Raw genomic sequence first — 10,477 nt, 5'->3', positions numbered from 1 at the left:
AGCTAGACGGAAATTGAGACGGGAATTATTATTATTACGGTCATTATTATTGTCACTATTATTATCCAACCAAAATACGTATACATTTATTCTTATCTAAATTATGTCTCAAAAATATAATTTAATAATACGTATCTTTATATAAATGAGCCTTTATATATTACTTTTATAAAAATCGTATTTGAAATAAAATTATTTAAATTGAATAATTCAAAATTATAAAATAAAGTAGCCCAACGGTTAATAAATTTTAAATGTCAAAATGGGAAATTCGCGGGTGTTACACTAGTTGAGTCAATTGGGTTTCCAACATTTTGGTGTGAGCTAGGATGTTGTTGATGGTGGTTTCCTTTGCTTGACTATCTTTTTGCATTTGAGTGAAAAATTCTTGTTGATTCTTTTGCATTTGAAGGACCGCTTTTTGAACATCAAAACCTTGGTCATTTTGTTGATTGTATGGAGATTGATTTTGGTAACCTTGGTTTTGGTTGTAAAAGGGTCTTTGATTTTGGTTTCTCATGGGAGGTGGGGTGTATGTTGTTTTAGGGTTTTGAACATTTTGGCTTTTGTCTGAGAGATTTGGATGGAATTTGGTGTTTTCATTGTAATAGTTAGAATAAGGGGTACCACTCTTGTATGCTTGGAAAGCATTCACTTGTTCATTTGTTCCCCTACATTCACTTTGGTCATGTCCCAAAGTTCCACAATTCTCACATATCCCACTTGGGATTGATGAAGATGCCGTCATGGCATTAACATGATGCTTTGGTGATTTTGAGGCTTCTTCAAGTCTAGCCATGGCCTTTTCAAACTTCAAATTGATGGTATCAATGTGAGCACTAAGTTGAGCACCCAATTAAGTAACGGAGTCCACTTCATGCTTTCCTCCTCTAGTAGCCTTGCGAGGTCTACTATATTATGAGTTATGGACCGCCATTTCCTCAATTTTGTTCCATGTTTTATTGTCATCAACTTCGGTGAACATTCCATTTGATCCCATGTTGAGAATGTTCCTTGAATCTTCATAAAGACCGTTCCAAAATTGTTGTACCAAGAACCACTCGCTAAATCCATGGTGAGGACATGAGCGACAAATTCCTTTGAACCGCTCCCAAGCTTCATACAAATATTCTTCATCCCTTTGCTTAAAACACGTAATTTGAGCTCTTAGCATGTTAGTCTTTTCCGGTGGATAGAACTTTTTGTAGAAAGCTAGAGGCAACTTCTTCCAAGAATCAATTCCGAGAGTAGCCTTATCAAGGCCTTTCAACCATTGTTTCGCGGTGCCAATTACAGAAAAAGGAAATAAGACCCATCGAATTTGGTCTTAAGTTACACCGGTTTGAGAAATCGCATCACAATAGTCGCAAAAGGTCTCCATATGAGAATGAGGGTCTTCACTAGGCATCCCCTCAAATTGGCTTCTTTCGACTAATTGGATAAATGCGGATTTGGCAATAAAATTTCCGGTTAGATGTTGTGGTGTGGGAGTACCATTGGGTAGGTTCTCCTCGGTGGGTACGGAATGTGATGAAAACTTAGGCATTGTGGGTTGATTTTGTGTTGTATTTTGTGTTGGGTTCTCCTCACCTTCCTTTGCAAAAGGGTTGATGAACTCAATAGTTGGTTGAATATCTACAACCTCACCAATACCTCTCAAATTTCTCCTAGCAAGTCTTCTATTGGTTGTCAAAGTTCTTTCAATTTCACGATCAAAAGGTAACAAGACACCTTGTGACCTTCTAGACATGCAAAATATCAAACAACTCGAAAACAATTAGAACAAACCTTGATGAGTTTTACTTCCTCAAGGCAAAGAAAGACACAACTAATAACAATATAAGAAAATCTAAATCAAGTTAACACCGTCCCCGGCAACGGCGCCATTTTTGGTCGGACTAAATCTTTTCGGTAACTTGTCGTTAGGAGCACTAGACCAAAATACAATTTATAGCTTCACAAACAACTCTACAATTAGTAAAGAGGCAAGTAAAGGTCGGATCCCAAGGGACGGGAATTGAGATGAGATTTCTATTGCAACTAGTGGTGTCTTAGGGGTGTCACAATTTGGGTTGATGTAGAAGGTCACTAAAGTAAATAGCAATGAAAGTAAACAAGCAAGATGAATTAAAAGGGTTGTAAACAATTGATAAAAAGCACTAGGGTATCATGGGGTCATAGGGGATTCATGGGAATTGATCTTACAAACATGTTCTCAAATTATAAGCAAGCAATTATTGTTGTGATGGATTGAGTTGGGTTATATCTTACAATCCTAGGAAAGTTTGGGTCCCGGAGCCGAATCGATTAGATTGTACAACACCTACAAGTCGACTTAGTCTTCCCTACTTAACAACATGCATGGTCTAATGAGACTCGAGTTGGTTTATGTCTTACAAGTCTCATTGAAAAGATAAGTGATGGGTAAAAAATGCAAGGATTCATAGGCTCGCATTTCATCAAACATAACATGTGCATTTGTTGAGATCAAAACAAGCAAGCAAATAAACCATGAAAGCATATTAATTTAAGCATGAATCATTCCCCATGTTGGCTTCCCCTAATTACCCATTAACCCTAGCTAGGTGACTACTCACTCATTATCATGTTGAACATGCTAGCAAGGTTGTCAATCATACCAACAAAGTGAAACATGATGAATAAATAAAAGTAATTACAATAATTAAAAAGAGATTAAGAGAATTATACCTACTAATAATTCCAATAATAAAGCAAAGAATAAAAGAAGTACTTGATGCTTGATTGAGAGGTTGTCAATCTCCCAATAATAACCCAAATAATCTTCAATTACCCAAAATAAAGGATGAACAAAAGAGAGATTAAGGAAATAAAACTTGTATTAAAACTTGATTAATTGTTGATTACAAAATTAAAGAGAGATTTGATTGATATTAACTACACTAGAGATTGCTAAGAAGAACATGTTCTTCCAATTAGACTTATGGGGTATTTATTGTGGGGATTAGGTGTAGGAATTAGGGTTAACTAAGGGCTTAAATGACGATTAATTCCCTACTTAAGGAAACACCGGTATTTTCGGAAGGATGGGCATCTTTCTTGAAGCTTGAAGAAACGAAGTTGTGCTGTCTTGGAATCCGTACGTCTTAGGCTCGGGACGGCCTGATTCCTGAGTTGCTCCCCAGGCGTCTTTGGGAGAAGACGGGCGTCTTCTGGGGTTGCTGCCCGGGCGTCTTGTAAGGAAGACGCACAGATTGTGAAGGTGGAGGACGCGCGTCTCCTTGGGAAGACGCACGGATTGTCATGCAACGTGCTTTCTTCTTCTTTTCTTCCCTTTTGTTCATAAAATCCTTGGGGATTTCCTCGGGGATGCAAGGATCTTTTCTCATCATTGCCAATCTACTATAGTATGTACAAAGGCCTTCTAATCTTGTCTCTCCTTGATGCTTGGTCATTGAATTCAATCAATTTAGTCTCATTTTGCCATGAAAATGCAAGGTTTGCACTCCTTTCCTACCAAGGACACAAAACCTGAAAGAGTATGCAATACAAAGAACAAAAGACAATAAATGACCCAAATATGCACTAAAAAGCATGGGAAAAAGTCTAATTCGGGGACTAAATATGCTCTAATTATGGTCACATCAGTCATTCTCCCAGACAATTCAGGTTTTCTCGTGATCGTTTTAAAGGATAATTAGTTACTGCGTGGATAGTATGAGACTCGAAGTACAGACGTAGTTTATACGAAGCAGTGACCAAAGCTAGAACTAATTTTTCGAAGGATGTGTACCTGGTCTCTACAAGAAGCAGAGACTTATTGATGTAATATACTGGATGTTGCATCCCCTCTTGCTCCTTGACCAGGACAACGCATACTGCCGCTTCTGTATCCGACAGAAATAGAAACAATGGTTTCCGCTGCTCCGGTTTCGCCAGCAGGGGTGGCGTGCTTAGGTAGCACTTGAGTTCTTTGAATGCTCTCTCATGCTCTGCTGTCCATTCAAACTTCTGGCTCTTTCTTAGTATATCATAAAATAACTTGCATCTATCTGAAGCTCGTAAGATGAATCTGCTTAACGCAGCCAATTTTCCTGCTAGTTGTTGCACGTCTTTTGGCCTATGCGGTGACTCCAACTGGAAGACTGCCTTGATCTGCTCCACACTGGCTTCAATTCCTCTCCGCGTTACTATGTACCCTAGAAATGTACCGGAGGACACCCCAAACGAACACTTGGATGGATTAAGTTTCATCTTGTATTCCTTTAATGTCTTGAAGGTATCTGACAGATGTTCCATATGCATGCCAGCTTCTTTTGACTTAACCACCATATCATCTATATATACCTCCAGGGTTTTCCCTATTTGCCGCTTGAACATTTTGTTTACTAGCCGTTGATAGGTGAAGCCAGCGTTTTTCAGACCAAAGGGCATTACATTATAGCAGTATATACCTCGCTCTGACATGAACGCCGTCTTCTCTTGATCTTATGGTTGCATCTTAATCTAGTTTTAACAACTCCAAGCATCTAGGAAAGTGAGCATTCCGTGCCAAGCCGTGGCGTCCACCATTGCATCGATATGCGGAAGTGGAAAAGGATCCTTAGGGCAGGCTTTATTTAGGTTCGTGAAATCTACACAGACCCTCTATTTTCCATTCTTTTTGGGTTCTACTACCACGTTAGAGAGCCAGTCAATATAACTGACTTCCCTAATCTTTCCTGCTGCCAGAAGGCTGTCTACTTCCTTGTTGATGACCTCATTTCGCTCTGCCGCGAACTTCCTTCTTGTCTGTTGCACCGAGGTGCAGCCTGGGTACACACTTAACTTATGCGTGATGATGGATGGATCTATGCCGACCATATCATTGTGGGACCAGGCAAAGCAGTCCATGTTATCTTTAAAAAACTGAATTAGCTGGTCCCGAAGTTTTCCAGTACAGGTTGCTCCAACTAGTACTGCACTGTCCGGGTTCGCCTCGTCTAGGTGAACCTGGTCTAGTTCCTCTGAGGGTGGCTCTATGTATTCCTTCGAGGTGCACCGGTTTTGTAATTGTTATGAGGGGAGTTTGGTCGTGGCTATCACGGCCTGCTTGTAACAGCTTCTGGATTCCTCGCGATCTCCTTTCACATTGTCTACACTCCACGGAGTTGGAAACTTGAGACATTGATGATACGTGGAGGGGATAACTTTCATTTGATGCAGCCATGGTCTTCCCAAGATGACATTATAGGTGGCTGGGCCCTCGATAACTAAGTACCTTACTATCTTGTTGATTCCCTATATATAAGTTGGAATAGTTATCTCGCCTAGTGAATGCGCTGTCTCACCGCTGAATCCCACCAGTGGCACATATTTCTTTACCAAATTTTCCTTATTGAAGCCCATTATTTTGAGGGTTTCAAACATGATGAGGTTTACGAAGCTTCCAGTGTCCACCATTACCTTTTTCACGGTGCAATTCTCAATAGACAGTGTTATGGTGAGGGCATCGTGGTGTTGTTCTGCTTTGTGTTCTGCATCATCTTCGTCGAATATGATAGTAGGCAGGTCACCCTGGCTTACCCTGCATGACATTTATGGGTGGTCTCCCTTGCCCTCTCTAACTCGTCTCTTGGCCGCAGAGTAAGTTAATCCTGATAACTCGCATCCACCTGTTATCACGTTGATGATCTTGGTGCAAATAGGTGGAGCAGTAGGGACCACCTGGTTTGCTACTTCCCTCTTGCCCTACATGCCCCCACGTGATAACAGGTGGTCCAAACTCCCCTTCCGTACCAGGAATCGTACCTCTTTTCGAAGCCTGAAACAATCCTCTGTTCTGTGACCGATGTCTTGGTGATACTCACACCTCTTGATGCGATCCCTATCGTCATTGGGCCTGTCTTCTGTTGGTGGTTTAGGCTACCTTACCTGATCGCCTAATTCCCTCAATGCCTTCAACAGGCCTTCAATACCCGTATTGAACCCATATTCAGCTAACCTGGGTGGGTATTTTGAATCATCTCCTTGCTGCAATTTTTCTGCAACTTTGCTGATGCTGGGCCTGCTGTATAGTTTATTTTTCTCTTCTTTTTTCACTACGAGAATCTTTCTGCTTGTTCTATCGAAGGCTAGTGTTCCTTACCGGGATAGTATATCTTCCTCCAACTTCAGTGCTGCTGTTGCGCGTTGCTGAACTTCCTCGAATCTTTTACGGGGATGCATTGTCAACTCCTTGTATAAATCTGAATCTTTGTCCATGCCTTATCGAAATGCGTTAATTGTTATTGACGTGTCGCAGCTTCATGTCGCTACCTTTTCTGTGTTGAACCTCGAAACATAATCTTTTATTGACACCCCAATTTCCTGCACGATCCAATAAAGATCGGTAGGTTGCTTTGGAGTCCTTCAGCTTCTTGCGAACTTCTGGTTGAAGGCATTAACCAAGTCAGCAAATGAGGATATAGACTTGTTTAGGAGGCTAACAAACCATAGTAATGCTGCTCCAGACAAGGTTGACCCAAATCCTTTACACATACATGCCTTATTAGACGCCCCCGTTGCTGTAGTCACCATCATCTTTTGCTTGTACTGGCTGATGTGATCACATAGTTCCACGGTCCCATCGAAAGAGTCAACATTGGGACACTGAATCCCTTTGGCAAATCCACAGTAGCTATGGCATCAGTAAAGGGTGAATCAGCGTAGCTATCTGGCGTTGCCATCTCCATAGGTGGTGGCATTCCTGGGACTCTTTTGAGAAGGCTGCGCAACTCCTGGTACTGCTGCTCTATATAAGCTTCTCTTCCTGCTAACTGTCTGTGTGCCAGGGGTTGCGGATACTGGGTTTCCATTCGGTCCTGACGTCCAACCGTCAGTGATGCGGGTAACCGCAGTGTTTCCGGTCATGAACTGCCTACCCATGTATATTCTAGCCTACGCAGGATTGGCTCCACGGCTGATGGGGTTGCGGATCCCAACCGACACTGTGTACGCTATTGTGCCCTAACACCTGCGCCAGAGAGATTGTCAAAGTGTAAGAAATTATCTAGGGGGCAGAGTACCTGATATGGGCGTTGGTTCTTGGTGCATTGGCTCTTCATCCGGTGTTAGTGCCCCCAATCCTGTCGGAATCAAGCCCCTTCCTTGCTGCGGTGTGGTTTCCATATCTAGCCGAGTTACCATGCCTTGTGGGAGCAGACGAGTCTACATCCTATCACGATCTCCTGCTGGTGCTCCCCTGAATCTAGCGCCTTGCATTCAACCTGCTGGAGTAGCAGCTTTCTGCCGCAGCACATCGATCTAGGCACGGAGGAGGTTGTTATCTGCTTCCAACAGAGACCTCATGCTTCTATTCTCGTTTTGCATTGTCCTGATGGTTCTGGCTAGGGTATCTAGTCCGCTTATCATAATACTAGTGGGACTTGGTGGAGCCAGATCTTGATGTCTGGGTTGCACCTGATCCTGATGCCGAGGTTGCGTTCCTTTCTCTGGTTGTTCCATCTTCTGCTTGCCTTGAATGATACCTCGATCCCTGGCCTGCGCCCTTCCCGTGTGAGGCGATTCGCAGCAGCCTAAGAACTATGGCTCTGCTTAATAATTGGTACTGAAACTATACCTTGTGTAGGTAGAGCGTTCGGTGGCTGCGTCGGTGTTGCAGGTGTTGTTGTTGTGGGCTGAGGTGGGCTGAGGTGGTGCTCGTTTTATAGGAGCGTCATCTGTTCATCCTTGATTTGCGTCCGAGTGTCCTAACATGCTGCTACCCTTCGTATATTGATTAATGGAAACGAACACTATGCCCCACGGTGGGTCGCCAAACTGTTTTGGTATATTTCTACCAAATAGGGTTAAAGTGGTCATAGTGCCTAATCAATATTACGATTTATGTTTGATGATTTTTGTATGTCGTAATATGTTATATGTGAGTTGTCGCAATATGTTATATGTGATTTTATGCAAGTATAAATAAAGAACACTAGGAATTTTTGTTACGCGGAAAACCTGATATGGGAAACAACCGCGGGGGGAGACGGAATCCCACTAAGATTTTCACTATAACTCAGTTGAGAGTACAACGAGGAACAAGGCTAAAAACGATGATACTTTGGAGGCTAGGATTTCTCGTATGTATTTCTGAATGAATCTTTGGTCTTGCGTTATGGCACTTATATAGGGAAGCTCTACATCTAGGGTTCTTTACTTGCTCCCCAAGCCTTCGGAATTTGGTAACATCTTGGACTTTCTTATTCAGAATTTGGTAACAACTTGGACTTCCTTATTTCACGCATGGTCTTGTCAGTACCTCAGTCCAAATCAAATTCTCCCTCGCCTGCTGTCCCGTTCCAGATTATCGTGCTCCCAGGCCTGCTTCCCTGACTCAGCCCAGATCCAGAAATTGGGCCTAAGTATACCCTTGCCTAAGGTCAAAATTAAAGAAGACCATAGACCCACTCAGCTCATCCAACATGTCATCTAACCTAGGAATTGGGAACCTCTACTTCACTGTGATGTTGTTGATGGCTCTGCTGTCTGTGCACACTCTCCAAGTTCCATCTTTCTTAAGCACCAGTAAAATAGGTACTGCACGAGAACTTAAAGATTATCTGACAAATCCTTTGCTCATCAACTCCTCTATCTTATTCTGTAGCTCTCTTATTGCTGTGGGATCACTCTTGTATGTAGGCAAGTTAGTTAAGACAGAGCATGGCATCAGGTCAATGTGGTGCTTAATACCTCTAGTGGAGGTAATCCACTTGGAATCTCCCTAGGAATACTTCTTTGAACCTTTGAATAATTGGGGCAACCTCTACAGGAATTTCAGACTACTTATTGCCTGATAATTCCCTTGACAGCAAAATTAGGGCTGGTTTAACTCCTTCGCCATGGTTGCCTCATATAAGAACAGCACTCCATTCACCTCTTCTGTTACACTTGGACTCCCATAGTCCCTTTGATTAGGTGGCAGTGGGGTTAGAGTGACCTTCTTAACCACCTGCCTGAAAGTGTAGGTGTTTTCCTTTCCAAGGTGAGTTGTGTTTCGATCAAACTCCCATGGCCTCCCCAACAGTAGATGGCAGGCATCCATAGGCACAACATCACATAAGACCTCATCCTGGTAAACTCTCCCAATTGAAAATGGAAACAGACATTGTTTGTCAACCTTCACCTCTGAACTTTTGTTCAACCATCTCAGCCTGTATGGACTTGGGTGCTCTTGAGTCACTAGGTTCAAATTGTTGACCATAGTGATGGAATCTACAGTGGTACAATTTCCTCCATCAATGATCAGATTGCATACTCTCCCTTGAACTGTACATGTAGTTCTAAATATCAAAGACTTCTGATCAGGCTCTAATAGAGCTGGTTGTGAATGTATGACTCTCTACAAAACCAAGTTGTGCCATGTGTCAGGGTGAGCAACAACCTGATCTGGGCTTGCCTTAGCTTCGAACTCCTTTAGAACCAAGGTCTCATCCTCCTCATATTCAACCAAGCCTTCCCTTTCCCACTCTTCTACTTCCATGGCTGTTAGTGTTCTATTGGAGGGACAATCCAGTTGGAATATGTGTCCTCCGACATTAATGTGATAACAACTGTTGATAATGATGATCACATGTTTAAATCTCATTTTAAGAATACATGTGGGATGTAATATTTTACAGTCAACTGGTCCACACATATCGGTAATGATTGGCTGACTAGAGTTTGACATTACTGTCGTGCGACGGTGGTGATCAGTTGATCCCCTTAGGTCATACCTAAAGGGTAACACTCTTAATTGATTATTTAATTGATCGTATGTCGATACGGGTTAATTAAATTGCTTAAAATTGACGGACGATATTGTGAGTATAATTGACATGTCTTATTGTAATTCGATTAAATAAGATACGGTCTAAGTAATCAAATTGTTTTATTACTTAGATAAAATTATTGTTTACGAAACAATTGAAACTGAATGAATAATTTATTATAAATACAAGACGTTGTGATTTATAATTGATAAACCGTCTTGGTACAAGTAATTATTAATTACTAAGTCGATTTTGAATATGATGTATTTTATTAATGCGTTGATTTTTTATATGATAAAAATACATTACAATTACACATGACTTGTAACATGTGATAATTGACAAATGACAAATATAAAATGGACCTCCCATTTTATAAGCGCCGAAAAAAATGGAGGGAATAAGGTTAATATTGTGTTTTGTTTATGTTAAGTGGAAAACATTATGATTAACCTAAATGACTAGCCTTACATGCCTAGTCTCACCTTGAGAAGAACAAGGCCATGCATTGGCTTCCCTTGTCCCTCCTCCACCGGTTTTCTAGAGCAAGATAGAGGGTTTTTCTTCTATCAATTTTCATTCACAACTTCAACAAATTTTCTAGTGCAAGAAAAATATATTTCTCTCTATATCTTATGAAAAATTAGAGAAATAAAATCTCCAAAATCTTCTTCTCTTGGCCGAAATTACAAGAGACCAAAATAAATATTTTGGGTTATTTT

The 10,477-nt window shown here is 41.4% G+C and overlaps 1 non-coding gene across 1 annotated transcript; it reads left to right on the top strand.

Moving 5' to 3' along the window:
• Positions 1 to 1,067: 1,067 nt before the first annotated feature.
• LOC141645631 (small nucleolar RNA R71) lies at positions 1,068 to 1,174 on the top strand. The gene has a single exon (XR_012545109.1). It is a non-coding gene; the product is annotated as a small nucleolar RNA R71 (small nucleolar RNA).
• The last annotated feature ends 9,303 nt before the right edge of the window (positions 1,175 to 10,477 follow it).

Source organism: Silene latifolia, chromosome 2 (genome assembly GCF_048544455.1).
Source record: "Silene latifolia isolate original U9 population chromosome 2, ASM4854445v1, whole genome shotgun sequence".
In the NCBI taxonomy this organism is placed as follows: domain Eukaryota; kingdom Viridiplantae; phylum Streptophyta; class Magnoliopsida; order Caryophyllales; family Caryophyllaceae; genus Silene; species Silene latifolia.
Note: the sequence above shows the minus strand (reverse complement) of the source record. Positions and strands in the feature narration are given on the sequence as shown.